This window comes from Lissotriton helveticus, chromosome 2_2 (genome assembly GCF_964261635.1).
Source record: "Lissotriton helveticus chromosome 2_2, aLisHel1.1, whole genome shotgun sequence".
Classification (NCBI taxonomy): domain Eukaryota; kingdom Metazoa; phylum Chordata; class Amphibia; order Caudata; family Salamandridae; genus Lissotriton; species Lissotriton helveticus.
In genome coordinates, this window is record NC_136060.1 from 34,972,578 (window position 1) to 34,999,027 (window position 26,450).

The following is a 26,450-nucleotide window of genomic DNA, read 5'->3' on the forward strand; positions in this document are numbered from 1 at the left end:
ACGAAGAAAATCAAATTGTGCCACAACTTAACAAAAATAAAATAACTCTTGAGAGAGTAGAGGAAAGTGAAAGTGCAGTGCATGGTAAAAGGGTTAGAAAGGGCCTAGTTGTGTCAAAAGTAACCCTGGGCGTAGTGGACGTAGTGGGGCTACGCGAAGCACCATGCAGTGGGAGGGAATCTACGCGCACCCACCCACTTCGTGTAGCCCCACTACGCACCACCCGCCTCCCTCCCGCTCTCTTCTAAATGCCCTTAATATAATTTAAAACATTCTAAAACAAAAAAAATGACTTACCTGCGATGCGGCGTCCCAGGGCTCCTTCTTCCTGGTATCTCTGCCAACTTCTTCCTCACAAATGCGCGGGCGCCCACTTGCGCATTTGTGAGGAAGAAGTCGGCAGAGATACCAGGAAGAGGGAGCCCCGAGATGCCGCATCGCAGGTAAGTAGTTTTTTTTGTTTTAGAATGTTTTAAATTATATTAAGGGCATTTAGAAGAGGGCAGGAGGGAGGTGGGTGGCAGGCAACTTTGCTCCGCCATGGAGTGTGCGTAGTGTTGCCTACTATGCCTACTTTGCGAATCGCGAAGAAGGCAACACTACGCACACTACGTGGACGGAGCGGAGTACTACGCCCACCCCTCGTCAAAAGATTAAACTATCACTTAAAGACAAAAAATGAAGAACCTGAACAACTGAATGAAGTCACTAGTCAGTCAGGACAATCAAGTGAGAAACCCAGATGAAGAAGTCAAAGACTAAAAATACTGAATAATAAATTCAAAGACCCGGAGTGGACCTATGAGATTTCATGAAGAACTTGAGAATTTAGATTTAAACGTCGGAAAGTGATGAAGAAATAATTGCAAAACAGATTGACGAAGCAGAAGTGAGACCCCCTTGAACTACTAAAAGAAAAAGAAAAATTATGAAAAGAAAGTGAAAGAAAGAAGAGAAATCTTCTTAAAATGGCTAGAGATAGAGTTGTTGAAAGACCCAAGCGAACTTACTTAAATAAATACTGTAGAATATGCATATGTAGCATTTTATTAGTGATTGTAGTTTGGTTAATTTTAACGATAGCAGTACCTTATTTGATGACGGTAGAAGAGAAATATAATACTGACACTAATGGAAAGTTAGCTAACTTAAAAGGAGATAGAGTAGAATTAGAAGCATAAGATGAGACAGAAATACATCACACGGTAACAGATAATAGCACAGATTTAAATGTCTTCACCAAGCTATTGTTTCAATATGTAGACACTATGGAAATTAGTGATTGTTATGTATGTATGAAATTACCAGCTTCAGTAGCAGAAAGTGTCACATATCACCATATACCGCTAACATATGGCATTTCATGTAGTGTATTAACAAGTCTGTTTTATAAAACAGGAAAATTGCAATATTATTATTCAAATTTAGATTTGATATTTTCAGAGGTTCTTGTTCGGAAGAATATGAATCCAGTACTTAGTAGCCTAGCAGCGCAGTACATGGGTGAATTTCTCTATAACACAAAAGGCAATAGATATAGCAGAAGCCCATAAGAAAAATGTAACTTGCTCGCTAAAAGAAGAAGAAAACATATTTTTGAATTTAGTAGAAGAAAGGAGACATGATTTTCAGAAGAAAGCCATTGAACAGAAAAGCCATATTCCACTTTGGGATGAGAAGGAAGGAATTTATACACGTGGCAAGACTCATGCTGCGATGTCTCTAGATTTTCGAAAAGAAAGGGAAGATTTGTCTGCATAAATTAAATACTGACTATAATAACGCATTTATTGGTTCCAGTGAATGTGAACACATTTTTTTGGTTATTGGAGGATGGGGACTAAAAGAGGAAACTGATCCAGTATTTCCTGGAATTTATTATGTATGTGGGAATAAAGCTTATTTTAAGCTACCTGCACGATGGTATGGGAGGTGCTATTTTGGAATAGTATTCCCTAAAGTCTATCATGTGAAAAGAATCACTGGAAACAATAACAAACTAATCCATAATAAAAGAGGTAGTTTTTCAGAAATAGTAGGTGACTTACTTAGTGCATTGATACCTTCAGTGGGAGTAATTCTGAATTCAAGAAGAATTTGTCAACTATCCACAGTAGTTGATCGCTTATCCACTGATACTGCTGGAGGTTTTCTGATCAATACCGAAATGGTTGCGATCAGATCAATGGTTTTGCAAAATCGACTTGCCCTTGATATATTATTGGCAAAAGAGGGTGGAGTCTGTAAAATGCTGAAAGCGCAACATTGTTGCATGTATATTGTGGATAAAAGTGTAGAAATCGGAGGATACATTACAAATATTACTAAACTGAAGGAAGACTTGAAATCACTGGAAGTTGATAATGTATGGAAGAAATTAACAAATAGCCTAACATCAATAGGGTCATGGTTTGCTAACCTAGGTAAAGGTCTTGTAGCTCAAATAATACTACCTATACTTGGAATAACAATGATAGTTTTAGTAATAATGATATGGTGCAAATGTTGTAGATGGAGAAGAATTATGAAGTAAATAAACAGGGAAAGAAGAGAAAATACAAAGAAATTAAGCTTGAAGAAATGAAAGGAGAATTGTACAAGAAAATGAACATTTTGAAAAATGAAGTGGAAAATTAAAAGAAAGGGAAGGAAATTGAGATACGCTAAAGTTGGCAACTGGTTGGGTATAAGTAATTTATGATGGCATAAGTGCCTTCAGAGATGGGATTGATGGAGGAAGGATTCGTATAAAAGAGACTTGCTCGGACGCAATCCTCTCATATAAACCCAGACGGAAGTATTAACAATGTATTTTGATACTAATATGCACCACATTTCATATATTTTTAGATAGAGGAAGCTTGCCTATGTGTTTTACTAATAAGTAACCTGAGTGTGATTAAAGATGGCTGCTAACGCAGGAAACTGTATTGCGCAGGCGTCAACTGCATCTATGCAGAATGACGTTTTTACGCTTGGAGGGAAATTTCTGCTTCTGAGCAATAGCATCTAAAATGGCCGCTTGGAATCTCATGTGCTAAACATCTGCTTTGCTGAAACTAAAATGAGTTGTATACTAAATGCTAATGCATGAAGAGTCTTTATAAGTAAATGGGATTAGAGTAGAGATAGGTGGTATACAATGAAACCATTTTATTATGAAATTAATACCTTTTCTTTTGACCTGTCTATTAGTTCGTATTTGGGCCTCTGAACAATGCTAAAGTCTGTCACCCATGTGGTTCCTCACGCATGCGCAAGGATAACAACCCAGAAACAGTGAGGTCAAGTCTTGAAACTCGTCCAAGGACGTTCTCCGTACATGTCCTGGGAACCAGCTGAACATCCAGAAGATTCAATGGACAACTGTGAAATGTATACATTGTTGTTGATAAAGTTTGCAAATACAGGTGGGAAATAAAGCCTGGAAGAACAAATTAATGAGCGGGAACTTAAAACAATGAACTAAAGAACATTATTTAAACTTAGCATGGTGTGATGATCATCCCCTCAGCGCATCGAATCAGAAATAGGAGTTTCATAAAGTAGAAACATTTAGGGGTGGTACATGACATTAGGAAAGTATAATTGGGGTAGTTAGTTAGATTAAGTGAGAGTCGCAGTAAGAAAACGCTGAGTGACTGAGATGCTGTCCGAATGCTTATCGAATACCTGAAGAAGCAGACTTCGAATCATAAAGCTAAATAATTATAAAAAGATCACAGAAGACTTGAGGAGGTGATAGAATTAGAAGAAGATTGTGGAAGAATAGAGGAGGTAATAGACTTAGAAGATGATCGCAGAAGTATCGAGGAGGAAGTTGGTGTCAGAGAGGGGTGAGACGATGGCGTCAAATCCAGAAGAGGTCATCTATCTGTCCTGAAACCTGTCCTGAAGTCCTTGTCACATGAACTTTCAAGGGGACCCATTAACTCCTGGCCAGAGGGGTCTGATTTCCACACCATCCTCTGTAAATATATCCCTGTGTATTGTGTCAAGGTACCTTTCTCTCTCTATCCTCTTTTTCCTGAGGTACTTGTTTGTTGTGAAATCTTATTCTAAATTGGGTAAACCAATCTTACTTCCTCAGAAAGATGGAGTTAGCACTGTAATTAGTTTTGCTCATATGATAAATTAGATAAACATTTCAAACTTTCCAGAGTCTGTGAATATTTTAATAAGATAATAAGGTAAATGAACCTATGTCATATCATCAATGACTACTCAACTAAAATAGATCTATTTGTTAAAGAGAGGGCTTCGGATCAGTAATAGATTTTTAGAAATGATAGGTAAATTATCTCTATTTCAAGCTCTTATAAAAATTGACCCCCAGCAGTGTTGACTAGCCTTTATGAGTGCGTGTGTTTATGGGCCCAAATGAATGCATAGTGATAGTTGTTTGCAGGTTGGTAACCCGCTGGATCAGCGGCCCCTTGTGCAAGGATTGCTCCACTTTGTGTGCACAAATTCTTTAGGGGTAGAGCGGCCATATCTTTGGACCCATCTGTCCACAAGGATGACAAAAACCCACTAGACACCAGGGATATCTTTTTTGGTATGTAAGGGAATTGGCCCCTTGGGCAAGGTTGCTCCCTTTTATTGGGGCATATAGTTAGGCTGTTTCTGCTCGCCTTGGGGGAAGATTGGCCATATTTGTAGGTAGATCTGCACAAAAGCCACTAGACACTAAGGATAAGAATATTTGCATGTTGGAGAAAGGCCTTTTGGGTAAGGTTAGCTCCCTTTTATTACCAAGGAAAGTTTGTGTGTGAGAATTGGTTTTCGGCTGACGATCTGTGTGTACTGGCATGTCGCTGGCGGTGTGTGTGGACCGGCGTTTGCCTGACAGTGTGTGTAGGCTGGTTCTTAACAGGTGGTATGTGTGGACTGGTGCATAGCTGGCAGTGAGTGTGGCCTGCCACTTGACTGGCAGGCGGGGGTGTAGACTGGCACTTGCTTGTGAGGGGGTGTGGACTAGCGCTTGACTGGCCATGTGTGTGGACTGGCATTTGGCTGATGGTTTGTTTGAACTGGGGATTTTGCTGGTAGTGTGTGTCGACTGATGGTGTGTGTTGAGTGGCTTCTGGGTGGCGATGTTTGTGACTGACATTTCGAAGGTGATGGGCAGAGTTCATTGTGTTTCATATTGTTAACTTTTATTTCTTGTTATCATTTGCATTTGTGATTGTAATGTTTTATTTCTCCTTTTTATTCTAGTGCAAAGCTTTTGATTTTCTTTGCTGTGACTCCTGTGTGCAGTTTTGACACTGGTAGATCTACAGTTTGTGTTGGTGCATGCGTTTAGTAAAAATAAACTTTTTGTACTGTTTACTCCAAATGAGTAGTATTGCCCTGGATGAATGCGTTTTTTGTAAATGGTGTAACAGCAGTAGCATATTTAGCTCCTGTATTATTGCGTGTCAAATTCTCCTTGGATTTCTGCAAGATGTATATTGTGTGGTCTTGTGTGTAATTTTCTTTTGTTTTTCCTTTCTAGTGGAATATCAATGTTGATTGCGGTGTCTGTGAAGAATAGGTGCAGGTGATCCTGTCTAGCTGTTTCTGGCAACCGAGTGGTATAGTTTCTGAGTATATAGGTCTTTGTGTGCTTTGTATCAATAGATTTTTCCTTCCAGATTACTATATGCCAGCAGTTTACTCCCTGTTTGATAAAGTCACAGTTTGTATATTACTTGTTGTACATAGTGTGGGCTATTGTTGTTGTGTCACTTTTATTAGTAAAGATTATAGCTAGCCGCAGGATTACCGTCATCAGCATGTTGTTAGCTTTCTTTCTGAAGCTTCCTCTGACCATGGTTCTGAGACTGACTCTACATCAGAGGCAGAGGAGGAAGTCCAAGATTCTGGCAGTGAATTTTCTGTCAGAGAAGAATCATCTGATGATAAAGCCTCTCAATGTGTAGGAGGTGGCTCTTTCAGAGTTGGATACTGATATGCCGATAGTGCAGCAAAAAGCACCTGGAGTGCTGAAAGGCTTCCCATTGTAAGTGCTGTGCGTTGCCCCTAATATGGTGCATCTGATGTTGCCTGCCTTTAGTGATGCCTCAGGGTGTAGAGTCAATACTGAAAACGTTTTGCCTATACATTTCATGCAGTTGTTTATGGACGATGTCTTTTTTGATTAGATTGTTGAACAGACGAATTTGTATGCTGAGCAGTATTTAAGGGACAACAGTGCCAGAATTAAGCCCACCCTAGAGTTACCCGGTGGGCTCCCACAAATCTGGTTCAGCTGAAGATGTTATGGAGTTTACTTTTTTGATGGGATTGATAAGGAAGCTGTTGCTTGCTTTAAATTGGTCTACTAGTCGCTTGATGACAACTGCTTTATTTTCCTGCAATCATGATTCATGATCAGTATTTGCTTTCACTTCGGATGCTGCATTTTGTTGAGAATGCCTCAGGATTGCCACCGGATCACCCTGATGGTGACCTGTCCTTGATCATTTTGTAGATCACTTTTCAGAGATCTATGTTTACAGGGAAAGAAATAGCTGTGGTTGAGTCTTTGGTCCTGTTCAAGGACTGTTTAGTTTTTAGGCAGTACATTCCTAACAAGAAGGCGCGTTATGGAATTAAGATGTATATGCTGTCTAAGAGTAGCACTGGATAAGTCCATAATTTCAAGGTGTACACTGGTAGGGATTTCGCTATTGACCCCCCCCCCCGGTTGTCTGTCTACTTTTGGAGGCAGTGAGAAAATTGTTTGGGAGCTTGGTAGAGGACTTTTTAACAAAGTGCACCATTTATACATATAAAACTTCTACACAGCAATGCAATTGTTCAAGGAACTGTTCAAAGTGGACACTGTTGCATGTGGCACAATCCAATCTAACTGTAAAGGTTACCCTGGAGAGCTTGTTTGGGAAACAAAAAGTTAAGAGTTAAGAGCGGACAGTGCAATGCCCCGCATAGTCATGAACTTCTAGCTGTGACATTTTCAGACAGGAGTCAGACATGCTGACAATCATTCATGATGAAAGTGCTTCCCCTGTGACTGTTTGGGGTCAGAATGCTGAACTGCGCAAACCTGTGTACCTTTTAGACTACAATAAGCACATGGGTGGGGTAGACATAGTAGATAAGAGGTTGGAGCCTTACAGTGCTGTTCATAAGTTATACATTTGGTATAAGAAGTTGGCTGTCCATCTGTTTCATTTGGCAACCTTCAATACTTTTGCTGTATTAGAGGATTGTTCTCCAGATTCAAAAATGACTTTTATTCAGTTTCAGCAGGCTGTGATAGGCAGTCTTGTTGTAGTGGAGCAGGCAACTGCTCCTGAAGTTGGAGTGGTGAAGGATGTGGCTAGATTGAAAGATTGCCACTTTCTTGATTACATTCGTCCCACGCCCCAAAAATACTTTCCCTGTAGGAGATGTAGTGTCTGTGTCAGAAGAGGCGTGGGGAATGAGAGTTGTATGTAGTGCCCCAAGTGTCTTTCTAAGCCTGGGCTATGTGTGCCTGTGTGTTTTAAATTCTACTACAATCAAGGGAATTATTCGGAGCAACCGAGAGTGTAAAAGTGAACTGACTGGTCTGAATTTTTATATTTTGTGTTCAGTATCATGATTTGCCGTTATTTTATGTATTTAGTTAGACTCGTTGTGTTTGAGGTCGTAGTTAGTTTTTTATCTTCTTCTAATTAGTTTGTGGGGTTTTTTTTCATTAAAAAAAATTTTTGTAGGTGTATGAACTGGCACCTGGCTGGTGGTGTGTGTGGAAAGGCTCTTGATTGGCGATGTGCATGGACTAACGCCAGACTGGTGGTGTACGTGGACTGGCGCTTAGCTTTTGCCCAAAAATAATCACTCTTTTTTTTGCATTTCTATGCCATATTCTTCCAGAATCAACAGAAAACCACAACTTTCCTATCACCCAGTGTTCCCCTAGTTCTCCCGATAAAAATTATACTGAACAAACAAAATCAGCCAGGGACTCACAAGCAGCACCTCCTGACTCACAAGCAGCACCTCCTGAAGTTATCACTTCATCAAAGCTGAAGAGCTGCTAGCCACCAATGTGCAGCTGCTAAGACCATACTTTTAACAGTTATTACATAAAATAGGGGCAAAACATACAGCTGAGTATGGAAGAGCAGTTAGCATGAATAGAAATCGTAGGTCCTCGTCACTGTGGTAGATTATTTTTCTTTATTCAAATATCTTCAACCACACTATAAACATGCAGCCAACACGTTTCACCTTGCAAAGGCTTCATCTGGACAAAATTTTAAGTCAAACGGTTCTCCACACAGTTGTAAGGCACAGAGAAAGATAAAACAGTCATGGTAACAGCAAGCCACCACTGCCAATTGTAGATACATTTCAGTTAATAAACCATTAAGGCATTTCTTAGACATCTCAGAGTCCAACAACGTACCGCAACCATAAGGGTCCAGCACACGTAACGGTATATTGCTTTTAGAAATCTGCCATAGTTAGAAGTTATAGAAGAAAACACAAACAGCTGTTTTTTTCAACTCAATTTCAATATTTTTGTTTTTTTCAACTGTTACATTTTTTTTAGGAAAACCTTGAAGTTTCTACACAAATTGATTCAAAATGTTGTCTACTTTTCAGAAATGTATATCTTTCCAGGATCCACCATGGGTTTCACACCCATTTCTACCACTAACTGAAGAGATTAGAAGCACAAAAAAATAACAAAAATGGACTATCATCCTGTAAAAGGCCAAAACTGTGTTGGAAAATTTAGTTTTCTGAATCAAGTCTGCCTGTTCTGAAAAACTGAGAAGATGGTAATTTTACCATCGCAAACCCTTCGTTGATGCCACATGCAGGAAAAAAACAGATGATTTCTTTTGCTGCACTTTTTTCCCAAAACCCCCCAAATGTTGCTGTGTTTTGGCTACTTTTTCGCTCCCTTTAGGAGAATCCATAAACCATGGGTACCTTTAGCATCCCCAGGTCGTTAGTTTAAAAAGGACTCAAATTTAGATTCAATACCTCATGTGGATGAAATGGTTTGGAGTTATAAATGCAAACTACCTCAAATAGTCATATAAAGGCTTAGCACAGGGGGAGTAAAGGTCTAGCAGCAAAAGGGTTAACAATATTATATATTTTTAAAGTTTTTATCTTTAATGGGTTATTAAAAGTAATTTTTATACTGTTATATTTTTATTTATTTTTAGATGATGTTGTTAACAATATTTTTGTTTTCGATATTTTATTTATTTTGTATGTATTTATTTAGTTAATATTTTATTATTTTTTTATCAATTGTACATATTTTTGAGAGTGATATATTTGTTATTCATATTTGTGTATTTCTTGATTGTGTATGGGATGAAGATAATTTGGTAATCAATATTTTTTTCTGATATTGTTGTGAATTAATATAGTTTTAGAGGAAGCTCCTCAATACTCAATAGACAAAGCAATCAGAGCGGGGTTCATGCTGTTGCAAACTAAGATTTGCCACAGAATATACTATGCAAGAACTCTAATAGTTACATTTGACACAAGGAATCTGGTCAGTGCCTTAGAAGATGTGGACAGATGGGAGCCGTTTTCACATCTGATGGATGTGTCCTGAGTCGAAACTATTTTTGTAAAGGACCCAGTGCTGTCACAATTGACAAAAATTCCCACATGTGATGGGTTGAAACTGTTTATTGGGTATTTAGAAAAATGACGCTCCTTGGAGTTATACAAAATGACTGTGCAACTTCCTCCTGATGGAGGCAACACACAATATTGGCAGTCACTGTAGGGAAGCAGCAGATCCTGCTGATGCATGGAAATCAAATATTTACTGGTACATGCCTACAGAACACACGTTTACAAAGCAGAAATCCACTCAGAGAAATCTGATAAGGTGTCAGGCACCGGAGTCTTAACTGAATCTTGACTACGTGAATGAGTAGAGTTAAGGCTCCGACTTATATCTAGGATAACTGCTTATCTCAGATCTAATGAAATGTTTGACTTTCTACCTGCTGGGTAAAGCATTGAAAGGTAGAGGTTGGGCAGGCTTGCTAGGAAAAACCATGTGGTCTCAATTTCCCAAAAAAGCTTTTACCTTGCGCTTAGCATTATTGATCACTGTATGCTATGAATGTTTACTGCATTATAAAAAATTTACTAAATATTTTAGAAAATTGTCCAAATCACAATGTTGCTAAAGTAAACTCCTGAAACTACCCAATAGATTTAATCTCTGATCTCAAATTGAACACCAATAGGGTCCTGCTTCTTGGAGACTTCATCTTCTGGGCAAACTCACCACTAGATACAATAAGCACATCCTCTAGGAGCACTTACATCACAAAGATGACACCAAGAATCTACACACTCACTGCTTTATTATAGTGTTTGCTACAGCAGGTTTTGCAGTGCCATAATTCTGTTAATCATTAAAGTCAATGCAGTCACCCAGTTGCCCTCGGTACCTGGGTATTGATCTATGAAACTACAATTGGTCCCGCTGGGTAAGAATCAAGGGTAATTTATTTGTACTTTACTATTACTTTGAATATACAATTTTTTTTAGCACTTCTATATATTTGTTGTGGTTGATAAACACTAAATTCAACACACCACCAAAAAAGTGTCAAAAATATATATGAATTTATTTCTTTTTCATTTCATAATGATCCCATAAAATTCACTGCAAACTCATTTCAATAAGGTCTTTCACTATAACATGCACTGTCTACTTGTTTAATAGCTTTATTGAGCTTGGACATGAGACCATATCAATGGAGCGTGACTAAGGGTGGAGATAATACTCTTATACGTCTTCGTCAAACCAAAGTTCATCAAGGCTTCTGTGGGCAATAATCAGGGATGCCTATGGATTGGCACCAACTACTTTTCAACGATGTCCCCAATGACCAGTGGTCTCCATTGATGCTGGGTGGAGCGCAATATTCGCTTTGGCTTATTGAATAGTGAGGGCTGTCATTAGGCTGCTTTGTCCTGAGGAAGACCCTACTTGATGTATCTACAAACCCAATACTCTACAGGGTCGAAACATCGACGTGATATGGTCTCATGTCCAGGCTCTCTATAACTATTAATCAAGTAGACAGTGTATATTATAGTGAAAGACCGGAGAAGGACAGGGAATTTATGTTATTGTCTCTTTTGTTTGAATTTAACATGTTATTTACTTTCACCTTTTTGTCACTTCAGTCACTTATTGAATTTGTTTGTTTTTTGTTATTGTGTCTTTTTGGTTTATGTTTGACAGCCTGTATTGAAATGAGTTTGCAGTGAACTTTATGGGATCATCATAAAATCAAAAATAAATTAATTAATTTATATTTTTGATATGTTATTTGTTGCTGTGTTGAATTTATTGTTTATCAATCACATTTTATGGTTACGTGAACTTTTCATGTTACCTAACTGAGAAATTTCAGGATAGATCAAGACGTTTGCTTTATTTTCTTGAATTGTCTTACTTGTTTTCTCTTGAGAGGATCATACAAAAACATAGTGACCAGCACTTCAGAATGAATAACTAAATAACTGGTTCGACAACTTTCTTAGGTCTCTCAAAAAGGAAAAGCCTAACGCTTGACGTAGTCTACAGACTTGAATTACAAATACCCTCTGTATGACCTATCCTATTGTTCAAGGTGCAATTAACATTTTTCATGTTATTTTGTGACAGTATCCTAAATAATTCTGTGCCATCTACTGATTAAGAATGTTGGTTAGATCTTTAAATTTCCTTATTTTACGATATAAAATACCGACCGATCAGCAAAAGCCATGTTTTAAATAATTAAAAACCTTTATGCAGGTTGCCAGAAGACTCTGAATCCTTTGAAGCCTTCCTACCAATATCATACAACCAGTAGAGAATGGGCCCACAAAAAATGACAGGTTGAACAAGGTGTCAAGATAGAAAAGGTTAACTGACTAAGAAACCTCTTATAACCAATTATATATTTATTGTATTTTTTTATTTGTCTCTAATGCACATCCAAAGGCATCTTCTCACTAGGAGTATTAAAACAGTTATAACACTAAAAAATAAACATTCATTTCCGGTGGCGGCAAGAGGCATGAAGAGTATGTCACAGGGGCACTCATTAAACTCTAAAGGAGAGCCTAGTGATTGTCAGTCTCTGCTTAAAGCGAGAGACTGACAGAAGAAGTAGGGTTTCCAATCAGAAAGACCTAACAGGTACACAATGAGATACCAAACTTCAAAAAATGGGCAGACTGCTTGGTGAAACAAGTACAGGGTCTTGAATTGCATTTGTTCTTTAATAGGACACCTTGTGGAACTCAGTGAGGTATAGAGATGAAATAGCTGCCTCTCAGATTGAAAAGAAGACTCATGGCTACATTATGAAGCTTTTTCATTCTCTTAAACAAAAGTCCTAAATAGACCAATTGCAGTAGTCTATGAGAGACATCAAGCAGCCCATGCCATTGAGTAGAAGTCTAAATTGCGCAAATTCTGTCGACCAGACCTTCTGGATGTCAGCCTGTTAATGAAATCACACTATCAAACGTAATCCCACATTTTTAAAAAGAAATGGGCCATTCCAAGAGATATGGTCACAACAGGGAAAATTGGCTTCATCCCTTTTGAATAAGGTGATTAGCGGACTTCCACCGCTGTGTTGTTCTCCGACAGTCATGATGATGCCCAATGGTGTTTGAAAAAGTTTGATCAAACCAGAACACCAGCTGTATGTCGTCAGCATAGGAACAGTCCTGAATGTAAAAAGATCTTACTAGTGCACCTTAAGTGGGACACAGAAGGTAAAACCAACAGAGAAATGGGCAGATCTTTGCGGGATGCCACCGCTCAACTTAAAGTTTGTGAAGTGGAATGATGGCATTTAGGACCTGACTGTTGAGAAAGAGCAGAACCGTTTCAAAAAAGAAACAGAGATGTGATAGAGTGAAGACGAGCAATAAGAATGTTATGGATGTATCAAAGGCCATTGAGAGGTTAAACAACGGCACACTCCCTGCTTCCCCCCTTTGACCGCTCTCATCTTTGGTAGTTTAGCAGATCATCAAGCACCATCTGAACTACTACTTCCATGCTAGCATCGTGGTATTATTTTTGCATATCTGCTGTTAAGCATGCTACTATTTCATTAGTTTTAAGAGACCTGAGTTTTGGGGGAAAAACAGATGAGAATAGGTGGGGTACCCAGACTCAGCATTCAAGCTACCATGAAACAAGTGCTAGTAAATTATAACATTTTTAGTAATGCACCAGTGACGTCTTGATATTCTAACATAATCGTATATACGTAAACAAATAAATCTAACACAAAAAAAATATATTTAAGGAAGTACTGTCTACTTTCAAATATAAGACACAGCATAGGGCATGAACATAAGAACTGACTCGGATATCTACCCAGTATGTACCTGAAGACTAAGTGTGACAATATAGTGAAGGACTTTCCTAGGTTTAACTAAACAGGAACAAAACTACTTTTGAATGAACCAGTGATTCGGATGTATCTCAAGCTTCCATATGAGAATATTGCCAAATATTCTACTTTTCAAATGTATACGCTGTCAACTTTTTGGGGTTCATCTGATATAATAAAAAGCATTAGTACATATACTGTTGGGCAGACTCTTTGACTACTACATACATAAAAAAACAGGTAAAAGTTATTCGGAATTTCCAATGCCTTTTAACTTCATAGTCTCTATTTGTGAGAAAAACCCAAATTATGCATTTGACAAAAACTGAATGAAAAGATTGTTAATTTTCTGTAAACTGTGTCATCAAACCCCTTTTGTTTGCTTCAGTAACTTCTATCATTCACCACCAAGAGGTCCAAACAAACTCTTACTGAGAAATTACTCAACTACATGAACCCAGAGAGGTTCTTAAGGATAACGAAATGTACAGAGCAACAACCCCTTCTAATCACTCAACCATGAAGAGCTATGTAGCCTTGGACCAGCTAACCATACTTGGCAAAATCAAACTGTGCCTGCAAGAAGCAGACTTTAAAACAACTGTCAAACCCTGCTCTTCGTCCATCTGCACAACAGGAACCTTAGGCATGCTGGGATCCTGAAATCCATCTAAGACAGTAAGCAATATATTCACCGCTGTCATAATATAGCAAGAATTGGTGAAATATACTCGATGGGGATGTTTACAACTTGTACTAATCTCCCTAGTTCATGATGATGGCAGAGAGCAATCTTTGGAAAGAGATGTTGGTTATTGTGATTTATTTTATCATCAAAAAGGTAAGAAGTTAAAACGAAAATAGCGCAGCTGAGAATTCTTGCACCGGAAAAGGGCCATGCAATGAGTGATGTTGCAATGCATTTCAAAGCTCAAGCAGACGTCAATCAAAGCAACATTTTAGAGTGCCAATTGATGAATGTAGCTGGTTCCAGGGCTGGTTAAAGAGAACAGCTTTTTTCCTTAACAGTGACTGGCCCTCTCAACTCTTACCTCACTAATTTATCTTGGTTCCGGGTGATAATACTACCTAATAAAATCTCAATAAGTATTTAATCTCAACATGCAACAATTTCTTTATAAACTTTTTTCACCATATCTTCAGTACCAAATCTTTCTTGTAGCTGCACTGGGCTATTTACTACAATAAGTCCAGGTCTTTCGATTTAGGGGGCAAGCATGAATCTGGAATGTAGGACTGCCAAATCTTTTCATGTCAATATTTTGATGTGGAAATTCAAGTAGATTAGAAACCTTTAGTCACAGTTGCAATGGATACCTTTCTCTTGAACCTTTTAAGATATAGGGCTTTATTATGAGAACGGCGGTCTTCAGGAATGCCATGTTTGTGGTCAGACCGCCAGGGTGGTGGCGGTACAGCCACCGTTTTATGAGTGTGGTAGTGGGGCCTCCACAAGACCGCCACCTCCACCGGAATCAAGGATCCCGCCTTGGCAGCGGTCTAACAATGGCCTGAATATGCTGGCAGTGTAGATGCTGGCATCGCCAAACATATTCCGCCCTCCCTTTCTACTGCCTTTTTCATGGCTGGGACCCCACCATGTAAAGGGTGGCAGACATGCAGGTAAGGGGGCCCTACCAGGGCCTCTGGCAGATGCTGGGCCTAGTGTGCATGAGGAGGGACACATGTTAAGCCCCCTCGTTCCTACATGGTGTGGCATGCACGACAGAGAGCATGCCACTCCATGCAGGAAAGTGCTGCAGCCACTCTTACGCAGTGGTATGCTGGTTAGGCTCCCCTATGAGCCTAACACAGTTGCCGCTGTGAGACACCGGCGCGGAACCACCCGCCCCCCCTGGATAAGAAAACAAGTTACTTACCTGTAACTTCAGTTATCCATTATTGGTATCTTTCATAGATTCACATGCCTGAATCATTCCCCGTCGGCGAGGCGGGAGTCCCGCCTCGGCGACGGGGAATGATTCAGGCATGTGAATCTATGAAAGATACCCCAATACTGGATAATACTCATAATCCAACAGGCAGGCTCACCAGGCCTTGGCGGTCTTTGTTAGACCGCCGCAGTGGTGATCCCATTGGAAGACCACCAAAGTCGTAATAAGGCCCTAATTCCTTATCCCTGTAGTGAATTATTATATTTTTGTAAACAGAAAGAATCCACACCTAGTGTGTCTAGAGTGGGCCCCACGATGGTGGAGAGCACTCAGTGTTCTTTTGATACCCCTCACACACCAAAAGGACCCTTGGTATCATGCTTCATCATCGGGGTCTTCTTTTTATTTTTTTATTTTATTTATTTGAGTTTTATATAGCGCTGGCTAGACCCGGAGGTATCAGATCGCTTTACATAAAGTTCCACAAAATTACAAGATTACATCAGTTACTAGAAACACATTTCAAAAGCGTGGAAGACTAAATAAATGGAGGTTGGAGGGTAAGGGGGTGGGGTAAAGATGTGGGAGGGAGATAGGATGGAGAGACGAAGTAGAGTCTGCCCAAAGTCCGGCTGGGTAGGTGACGGCTGAGGGGAAAGTCCACAGCCCATCTCCTCTATAGCTATCAGGTAGCTCCACCGGGCATCAGCCAAACAGATAGGTCTCAACGGGAAAACAAATAAAGAGCTAAGAGGAGGGAAAAATGAAGCGTAAAGGAGAAAGGGGGTGGAGTAAAGGGGTAGTAGGGAGAATACGATGGAGACTGCTAGACCCGGGAGTATCAGAGCACTTTACATGAGGATCATGAGTTACAGGTTACAAGTTATATATGTTACAGAAGCATAGTCATCATGGGGAAACAACCTTTACAACGCAACTTTTACAACGCAGTACCATTACAACGAAACTTTTACAACGCAAAAACTATTACAACGCATGTATTTACAACGCATGTTTTTACAACGCAGGTACCTTTACAACGCATACCATTACAACGTAAGTATTGGTAAGTATATAATTATATTTAAAATGTTATATGTTTGGGTTTTGTTAAGGGGTATTTTTAGGGTTCAGGGTCAGTTTTCAGTTTTTGGGTAAAGGGGTATTTTTAGGGTTCAGGGTCAGTTTTCAGTTTTTGGGAAAAGGGGTATTTTTAGGGTTCAGGGTCAGTGTTCAGTTTTTGGGTAAAGGGGTATTTTTAGGGTTCAGGGTCAGTTTTCAGTTTTTGGGTAAAGGGGTATTTTTAGGGTTGAGGGTCAGTTTTCAGTTTTTGAGTAAAGGGGTATTTTTAGGGTTCAGGGTCAGTTTTCAGTTTTTGAGTAAAGGGGTATTTTTAGGGTTCAGGGTCAGTTTTCAGTTTTTGGGTAAAGGGGTATTTTTAGGGTTCAGGGTCAGTTTTCAGTTTTTGGGTAAAGGGGTATTTTTAGGGTTCAGGGTTAGTTTGGGGTTTTTGGGTAAAGGGGTATTTTTAGGGTTTAGGGTCAATTTTGGGTTTTTGGGTAAAGGGGTATTTTTAGGGTTCAGGGTCAGTTTTGGGTTTTTGGGTAAAGGTGTATTTTTAGGGTTCAGGGTCAGTTTTGGGTTTTTGGGGTAAAGGTGTACAGGATAAATTAAATTAAATTAAATAATTAAATTAAATTAAATAAAAAAAAGAATTAAATTAAATTAATTAAATTAATTACATTACATTAAATTACATAAAATTAAAATAAATTAATTATATTAAATTACATTAAATTAAATTAATTAAATTAAATTATTCAAATTAAATAAATTAATTAAATTACATTAAATTAAATTAATTTTAATTAATTTATATTTCAAAAAATATTATATACTTACTAATACTTACGTTGTAATGGTATGCGTTGTAAAGGTATCTGCGTTGTAAATACATGCGTTGTAATGGTACTTCGTTGTAATGGATCCTGCGTTGTAAAAAATGCGTTGTAAAGGTAGTCGTTGTAAAAGTATGCGTTGTAACGTCATACATCCTCATCATGGGATACAGGGTGTGGCGTGCTACTAACCAACGAAATACGTGGGAGCACTTAAATGATGACTATGTATGGTGTGCGAAGGGGTTATGTCAATCAGTGAGTGGTGGGTTTGGAGTGAAAATAGTGAGAAAAATAAAATTAAAAAGGGCCTGGCGCGTGAAGTCTAATTAATTTAAATATGCTTCCGAGCTGGCACTGTTAAAAGGTGTGTGTCGAGGTGTATGTGTATATTATGGTACAACACCTCATTTGTGCGTCAACATGTTTCGATGCATAGCATCTTCTTCAGGACGGGGGTGCACAATCCCCACACCTTACTCACAACTATATGTCAAAGGACATCAGTACCATGAACATAATCAGTTTAATTCGGCTTTCTGAGGCTATAATGTGCCTACTTTTTAATGTTTTCAAAGATATCAACACTGTGTACCTGTTGGAAAAAAGTAAAAGAACACAAAAAATAGGCAAAATGGTATTATGTTAATAGAATATCCAACTGCTGGTACAGTGACCTAAAATATATATATATAGTGGGGGCATTAATAACTAGACAAAATTGTCATACTAGTTCCGTGAAGTGCCCTGAAAAGGAAAAAAGACAGACATGGAAAGACAGACACACACATAACATAAAGCACACGCTCTATTGTAATATCCGTAGGATCTACTTGCTGCCAAACGAATTGTTTGCACCATGCGCCTGTTTGACGGGAGGGGTGATATGCTAAATAGCAAACTAAATTAGGGAGAAGGAAAAAGGAAAAGGAAAAAACAAAAAAGTTGCAATAGTCAATATCCTCATGGTCTCTCTTTTACTTACTCGGTAAGTTTGCTGAAAAACCACCCTCGTGTCAATCGGCTATGCCGTACTCACAAAATGTAGGAGAATCCCTATCCGTGTCAGCCCCTTGCCCGCGGCTCCGTCGGTAATGAGTAACCGTCCTGGGCCTGTGTTTATATAAGACTATCAATTACGGTTAAGTGCCGCTAAAAAAAGGAAAAGGACCATACATGGTTATTCCGGTTCCCTTGTATCCACCTGTATCAGATATTAGGTTTCGTGCCAAACTGAGCGCGCCGATAGTTAGAAGGTTAGTGTTCATGTAGAACATGCGCAGTATTGGCCCTGATCCCATACTTCGTATGGGCAATGCGACCGGGTGGTGTCTTTGTAGCTGCACATGCGTCCGAGTTGTGTCTGCAAACGCTCAGCCGATTGCAAAAGAATGGATTGCATCGGTTTCAAAACGTCGCTTGAATCCCATTGAAACGAGGCATGTGGTACTTTGTAAATAAAGCCCAGAATATTTGGAAAGATTAATTGAAAACAAACCCAAAACTACCTCTATTTATTTGGAGGGATTGTGGAAAACCAATACAAAAGACCAGTGTTGGTCAATTGAAAAAATAAAATATACAGATGCAGTGAGTAAAGGCTGTTCATTTAGACAGTTGTCCCCAGGGGATGTCATCATTAAGGCCAATGATTTGGGTACCCATACGAAATATCCATTGTTGCTCCTTTTCAAACAAGTCTTTCTCAGGATTCAGTTGTTCAATGATTGTCCACTGTATGTCGTTGACACAGTGTGATTCGCTCAAAAAAATGAGACGCCATTTTGGTCGTGGATTTTCTGCATCTGACGTTGCTTTTGTGTTCGTTTATCCTGATTTTAGCAGATCGGGTTGTCATTCCTATGTACTCAAGCCCGCAAGGACACGTGATCATGTAGATCACGTGCTTGCTGTTACAGTTGGCGAGCTTTCTTTGTTCCCACTTACTTTGATTCCTGAAGGTTAGGTGTCTGCTTTTTTTGGTTAAGTGGCAGCAGTTACAATTTCCGCATGGGTGATGGCCTTGTACCCACTGGAGTGGTGGTTGTTGTTCCACCTAACGGGGGGGTGTGTGAACCAGGATATCTTTGAGATTCCGGCTCCGCCTGTGGGCAAAGAGGGGTTTTTCAAAATGTAGGTTGCCACATACCAGGATTCGCCAGTGTTTGTTTACAATTTTAGCGACCTGATTTGAATGTGTGTTAAATGTAGTGACGCAAATGGGTCTCTTGTTAGGCTCCTTTTGTTCGTGACCACAGCGCCTTCCACGAGGCCTGGTCACCCCCCCCTGCTGCCACTCGCCTTCCTGTCTGCCTGCCTGCTGCCAGAGCGACCCAGCTGCCGCTGAGCCGCCCGTGATCGCCGATTCCCGCCGCTGCCTCCCTGCGGCCCCGCCCACCTCCATCCCATTGGCCGCCCCGCTCCCGCCTCCCAGCTGACCCGCCCTCCCGGCTACAGAGTTATGTCACCCCCCGAGCGACCGCGCAGCGGACGCGCGCAGCGGGAGCACCGAATGAGCGCCGAAGGTGCGCCAAAGGTAAGCCCGTCTGCGCCCGTCCGCACCTGGACCGCGCCCAGTGCCAGGACCCCTGGCCCCCACCGACGGAAGCCTACCCGACGGACCTACAACGCCACCGAACTCAACGCACTCAACACCGGCCGATTCCCGGGCTGCAATCGAGCCACCCCGAGACGAACACACGGACCCTTCAGCTGCCACGCCTGCAAATTCACCTGCATCCGGACCAACCCCGCACCAACACCCGCCAAGCCTAACACCAGCAGCAACCACCTGAAGTGCATCCTCCTCAACACCCGCTCCGTCCACAGACACGCCATCGAACTCTGGAACCTCCTCGACACCATAGCCCCTGACGTCGCCTTCCTCACGGAAACCTGGATGAACGACTCCTCAGCGCCCGACATCGCCATCGCCATCCCAGAGGGCTACAAAATCATCCGGAGGGACCGCAACACAGGAGGAGGCATCGCCATCATCTACAGGGACACCATCCGCATCAAGACCAACACCGACGACACCCTGACAACCGCCGAACACCTGCACTTCCAGATCCACACGGACCCCAAGACCACCCTCAGAGGCACCCTCATCTACCGACCCCCGGGACCACGCACACAATTCAGCGAGGACATCGCCGACTTCATCAGCCCGCATGCCCTCCCCTCCGCTGACTACATCCTCCTGGGGGACATCAACTTCCACCTGGAGAACAACAACGACCGCAACACCATCACCCTGCTGGACAACCTCGCCAACCTCGGTCTCAAGCAGCTGGTGTCCACCCCCACCCACCTCGCCGGACACACACTCGACGCCGTCTTCTCATCCAGCAAAGACATCACCTTCAACCACGCCACCGGACTCCACTGGACGGACCACAGCTGCGTCCACTTCACCTTCAAAAGAACGACGATCCACCACCACCAGCAACAGGTTGCGCGAAGAAGCTGGAACAAGATCACAGCCGACCAGCTCGCCGCCTCCCTGAGCCAGCACCCTCCCGCCAGCTCAGCGAACCCCAGCCAGGCCGCCGACAACCTCACGAAGTGGATCACCAACTGCGCGGACGAACTCGCCCCACTGAGGACCCCGCCCAGCAGACCCGGCAGCAAGAAGGCCCCATGGTTCACCGACGAACTCAAGAGCTCCAAGAAGAACTGCAGAGCCCTCGAGAAAGCCTGGAGAAGGGGACCAACACCGGACAACATGACCACCCTCAAGCTTGCCACCCGGAAGCACCACCAACTGATCCGCGCCACCAAGAAAACTGCATTCAAGGACCGGCTGGACATCAACGCACACAACTGCAAGGAACTCTTCAGGAACATCGTGAAAGAGCTCTCCAGCCCCAACGCCGGAAACAACGACATCACCCCGTCGCAAGACCTCTGCAACTCCCTCGCCTCCTACTTCCACAACAAGATCGCGGACATACACAACAGCTTCAGCACGCAACCGACGCACGCCACGACCGAACCACCGCCCCCCACCACCACCCTCCGCGCCTGGACTCCGATCTGCACCGAAGACACCGTGCGCATGATGAACTCCATCCACTCAGGATCCCCATCCGACCCCTGCCCTCACCACGTCTTTAACAAGGCCGACGCTGTCATCGCACCCCACCTGCGGGACATCATCAACACATCCTTCGACACCGCCACCTTCCCGGAGAGCTGGAAGCACGCCGAACTCAGCGCCCTACTCAAGAAACCTACAGCGGACCCCACCGAACTCAAGAATTACCGCCCCATCTCGCTCCTCCCGTTTCCAGCCAAAGTCATCGAGAAGACCGTCAACAAACAGCTGGCCGCCTTCCTCGAGACGAATGGATCCCTCGACCCCTCACAGTCTGGCTTCCGTGCCAACCACAGCACCGAGACTGCCCTCATCGCCGCCACCGATGACATCCGAACCCTGATGGACAACGGAGAAACAGCGGCCCTCATCTTCCTAGACCTCTCCGCGGCATTCGACACTGTCTGCCACCACACCCTAGTGCAGCGCCTCAGCAACGTCGGAATCCAGGAGAAGGCACTGGAATGGATCATCTCCTTCCTCGACGGAAGAACACAGAGAGTCCGTCTACCACCGTACAAGTCAGAGGCCACCGAAGTCATCTGCGGCGTCCCTCAAGGATCCTCGCTGAGCCCCACCCTCTTCAACGTCTACATGAGCCCCCTCGCGGCCATCGCACGCCAACACAACCTCAACATCATCTCCTACGCCGACGACACCCAGCTGATCCTCTCCCTGACCAACGACCCCGCCGCCGCCAGAGCCGACCTCCACGAAGGGATGAAAGAAGTAGCCGAGTGGATGACGACCAGCCGCCTGAAACTGAACTCAGACAAGACGGAAGTCCTCATCCTGGGCTCCTCGCCCTCCGCCTGGGACGACTCCTGGTGGCCCCCCGCCCTGGGCACCGCACCCAAACCGACAGACCACGCACGCAACCTGGGCTTCATCCTGGACTCCTCCCTCTCCATGACCAGACAAGTCAACGCCGTCTCCGCATCCTGCTTTAACATCCTGCGCATGCTACGGAAGATCTTCCGGTGGATCCCCACCGAGACCAGGAAGACGGTCACCCAGGCCCTCGTCACCAGCCGACTGGACTACGGCAACGCCCTCTACACCGGAACCACCGCCAAGCTCCAGAAGAGACTCCAGCGGATCCAGAACGCCTCAGCCAGACTGATCCTCGACATCCCCCGACGCAGCCACATCTCAGGACATCTGAGAGACCTGCACTGGCTCCCCGTCAACAAGAGAATCACCTTCCGTCTCCTCACCCACGCACACAAAGCCTTACACGACCAAGGCCCGAGCTACCTCAACAACCGCCTCAACTTCTACGCCCCCAAACGCCACCTCCGATCGACCAACCACGCCCTCGCCGCCGTCCCCCGCATCCGAAGAGCGACAACAGGAGGAAGGTCCTTCTCCAACCTGGCCGCCAAGACCTGGAACTCCCTCCCGACCGACCTGCGCCTGACCCAAGACCACCTCTCCTTCAGGAAGAAGCTCAAGACCTGGCTGTTCGAGCAGTAGCAGCGCCCCTCCCCCCCCCCAAGCGCCTTGAGACCCTCCGGGTAAGTAGTGCGCTCTACAAATGTCTTTGATTGATTGATTGATCGATTCGTTCAGTTCTCTTTCTTCAAGTAGGTTGTTGCGGGCCCTTTTCATGGCTTTGTCAATAACAGGTTTGGGGTATTGTCGGTTCGGAAGTTTATTATTGAGGTCTGCTGCCTGTATCTTATAATCCCCTACATTGGAACAATTCCGTCTCAAACGGAGGAACTGTCCGTACGGGAGGTTGTCACGTAAATGTCGCGGATGAAAACTATCATACCTCAATAGGCAATTTCTTACGGTAGCTTTGAAATGTGTTGTTGTTCTCAAAAAACCTGCCTCAGGGTAGATGTTTAAATCCAAAAAGACCAACATTTCTTTGGATGCTGTACTCGTGAATTTCAAAAAATTGTTTTGTTTGTTAAGCCACTCCATGAAATTTTCCACTGATTGTGGATCGCCTTCCGAGATGACCAGGACATCGTCAATATAACATTTCCATTGTGTTATATTGTGTCTGAAAGGGTTGTTGGGATGCCGGATTTTTTGCGTCTCCAAGTGGTGGACGTAGAGCCCTGCCAGACTAGGGGCAAAAGTGCTCCCCATGCTGGATCCATGGCATTGTAAGTATATGTTTTCTTCATACTTGAAAAAGTTCTTCGTGAGGTCTAAAGAGATACACTCCATCACAACATTCCTGGGTGTTTGGTACCTCCAATGTGTTGAGAAGAGGACTTCCTCAATGATATTAAGGGTTTCGTCGTTGGGTAGGCTGGTGTACAGGCTCTCTACATCCAGACTTAGTAGTAGTTGTGTTTCGGGATTGAAAGGTAGATCCTGCAAGAGCTGGAGTATCGCTTTCGTATCCTTTAGGTATGTGTTTGTTACTTGTAACAGTGGACGCAGATATGCGTCCGCAAATCTTGACAGGGGTTCAAGAATGGAACCAATTCCGGAGACGATAGGTCTCCCAGGGGGTTTGTTTAAATCTTTATGTATTTTAGGGATGGTATAAAAATAAGGGATCCTGGGCGATTTCTGAATTAGGAACTCTGCCTCTTTTTTGGACAGCTAGTCATGAGCCAAAGCTTCTTCTACCATTCCCTGTATCTTAATCCTCAGTGTTCCTGTGTGGGTCTTCTTGTAGAATAGTGTAGTTCCTCCTGTCAGTTAGAAGTCTCCGACATTCTTGTCATATGCCATGACAGTTTGAATAACGATCGCTCTCCCGCAGGCTTAATGATGATATCCTTGTTAGCTGCAAGTTGTTTGATTGCCTCTTGTTCTACTCCACTAGTGTTATGGAATACGTTCTTGTCCATTCTGGTCAGTCGGCCTAGATCCAGGACGGTTTCGCATTACCGACGGAGCCGCGGGCAGGGGCTGACACCGATAGGGATTCTCCTACATTTTGTGAGTACGGCATAGCCGATTGACATTAAGGTGGTTTTTCAGCAAACCTACTGAGTAAGTAGAAGAGAGACCATAAGGATATTGACTATTGCAACTTTGTTGTTTTTTCCTTTTTCCTTTTTCCTTCCCTAATTTAGTTTGCTATTTAGCATATCACCCCTCCCGTCAAACAGGCTCATGGTGCAAACAATTTGTGTTATTAATGCCCCCAATATATATATATTTTTTTAGGTCACTGTCCCAGCAGTTGGATATTCTATTAACATAATGCCATTTTGCCTATTTTTTGTGTTCTTTTCCTTTTTTCCAACAGGTACACAGTGTTGATATCTTTGAAAACATTAAAAAGTAGGCACATTATAGCCTCAGAAAGCCGAATTAAACTGGTTATGTTCATGGTACTGATGTCCTTTGACATATAGTTGTGAGTAAGGTAGGGATTGTGCAGTCCCGTCCTGAAGAAGATGCTATGCATCGAAACATGTTGACGCACCAATGAGGTGTTGTACCTTAATATACACATACACCTCGACACACACCTTTTAACAGTGCCAGCATGAAAGCATATTAAAATTAATTAGACTTCACGTGTCAGTCCCTTTTTAATTTTATTTTTCTCACTATTTTCACTCCAAACCCACAACTCACTGATTGACATAACCCCTTCACACACCACACATAGTCATCATTTAAGTGCTCCCACGTATTTCGTTGGTTAGTAGCACGCCGCACCCCATTGAGGGGTGCGAAGACCCCGATGATGAAGCATGACACCAAGGGTCCTTTTGGTGTGTGAGGGGTATCAAAAGAACACTGAATGCTCTCCACCATCGTGGCGACCACTCTAGACACACTAGGTGTGGATTCTTTCTGTTTCCAAAATTATGCTTGGGGAGACCGAATCCACCCCATTGAATCTCTCCTCTCCCCCTTTTGTTGTATTGTGAATTATTATATGCCTAATTGGTTCCCTGGATTCAATTTTACTCACGATAAATCTGTTGAATATGAAACTTTGGAATTATTCTTGGTTGACCCAAAAACGAGGCAAGAATTTTTCACAATAAATGTCCATCTGATTATCCTCTCCACTGTCTTTCATTTCACGGTAGAAGACATTATTTCCCCTTGGGATACAACTAAGATCATCAGCTTAATCCAAGAGCTTGATGAATCTTGGTAGTTGACAAGTGAGTGGTCATGTCCTACAGCCTCATTTTTCAATTTTCTGTCTTGTTTGTGTATTCAAAGATGATGGATGGAGCGCTGACACCTTCAGACACTCACCCCCCCCCAGTCACTGATCTGGGTTGAATCCATCATCATTCTTTAGATCATTTTGCTAACCCAGTTCATACCCAGCCATATGCAAATCAGCCTTGACCCTGTTCCTCATGGGAATAGTCCAGCCCGAACTGCCAAGCCAGTTCTTCCTTGGACCGGAAAAAAACATTTTGGGACCGGTTTGGGGGTAACAACCCTCATCAGCCAGGTTAGCTTGAATCCACTGGCAAAGTAAGCCAGGGACCCAAGTCTGGGAATTCCCTGCCACCTTAAAGCAAACAAAGTAAACACAAGGAGATGATGTACGGAGTGCTGAAACTTTTCAGACACTCACCCGCCAGTCATCGATCTGGGTTGAATCCATCATCGTTCTTGACTGGGGATGAATGGTTGAAAAGATTCAGCACTCTGTCCATCATCTTGTTGTGTTTGCTATGTTTGCCCTAAATGATCAAGGATATGCACAGAAGTGGGTCCCTTGCTCACTGTGCCACTAGATTCAAGCTAGCCTGACTGATGAGGAGTGATACCCTGAAACCGGTCCTAGGATGCTTGTTCTCGGTCCAGGGAAGACCTGGCTTGGCAGTTCAGGCTGGACTGTTCCCACGAGGAACATGGTAAAGACTGATTTGCATATGGCTGGGTCCAATTGATTAAACCTAGATCTCTTGACTAGGGATGAATGGTTGAAAAGTTTCAGCACTCCGTCCATCACCTTGTTGTGCTTGCTTTGTTTGTGCATTCACCTAGTTCCACACTTCTACTTTGAACATCATCCACTCTTGGTTTGTACAGTTATCACAGAACTATTGTTGGTCTGAACCTCCTGGGGCATAATTTGCAAAGCATCCATATTACGAATTCCAGAGCCTTATTATGCAGGATGCCAACTTACCTTTTAAACTACTGTAAAATCCTGAGCTAAAATATCCTTTAACAT

At 42.6% G+C, this 26,450-nt stretch overlaps 1 protein-coding gene across 2 annotated transcripts in view; it reads right to left on the reverse strand.

The window, feature by feature from the left end:
* Positions 1-26,450, reverse strand: part of LRP2BP (LRP2 binding protein) — a 339,402-nt gene that overhangs the window by 50,957 nt on the left and 261,995 nt on the right. The window lies entirely within an intron of this gene.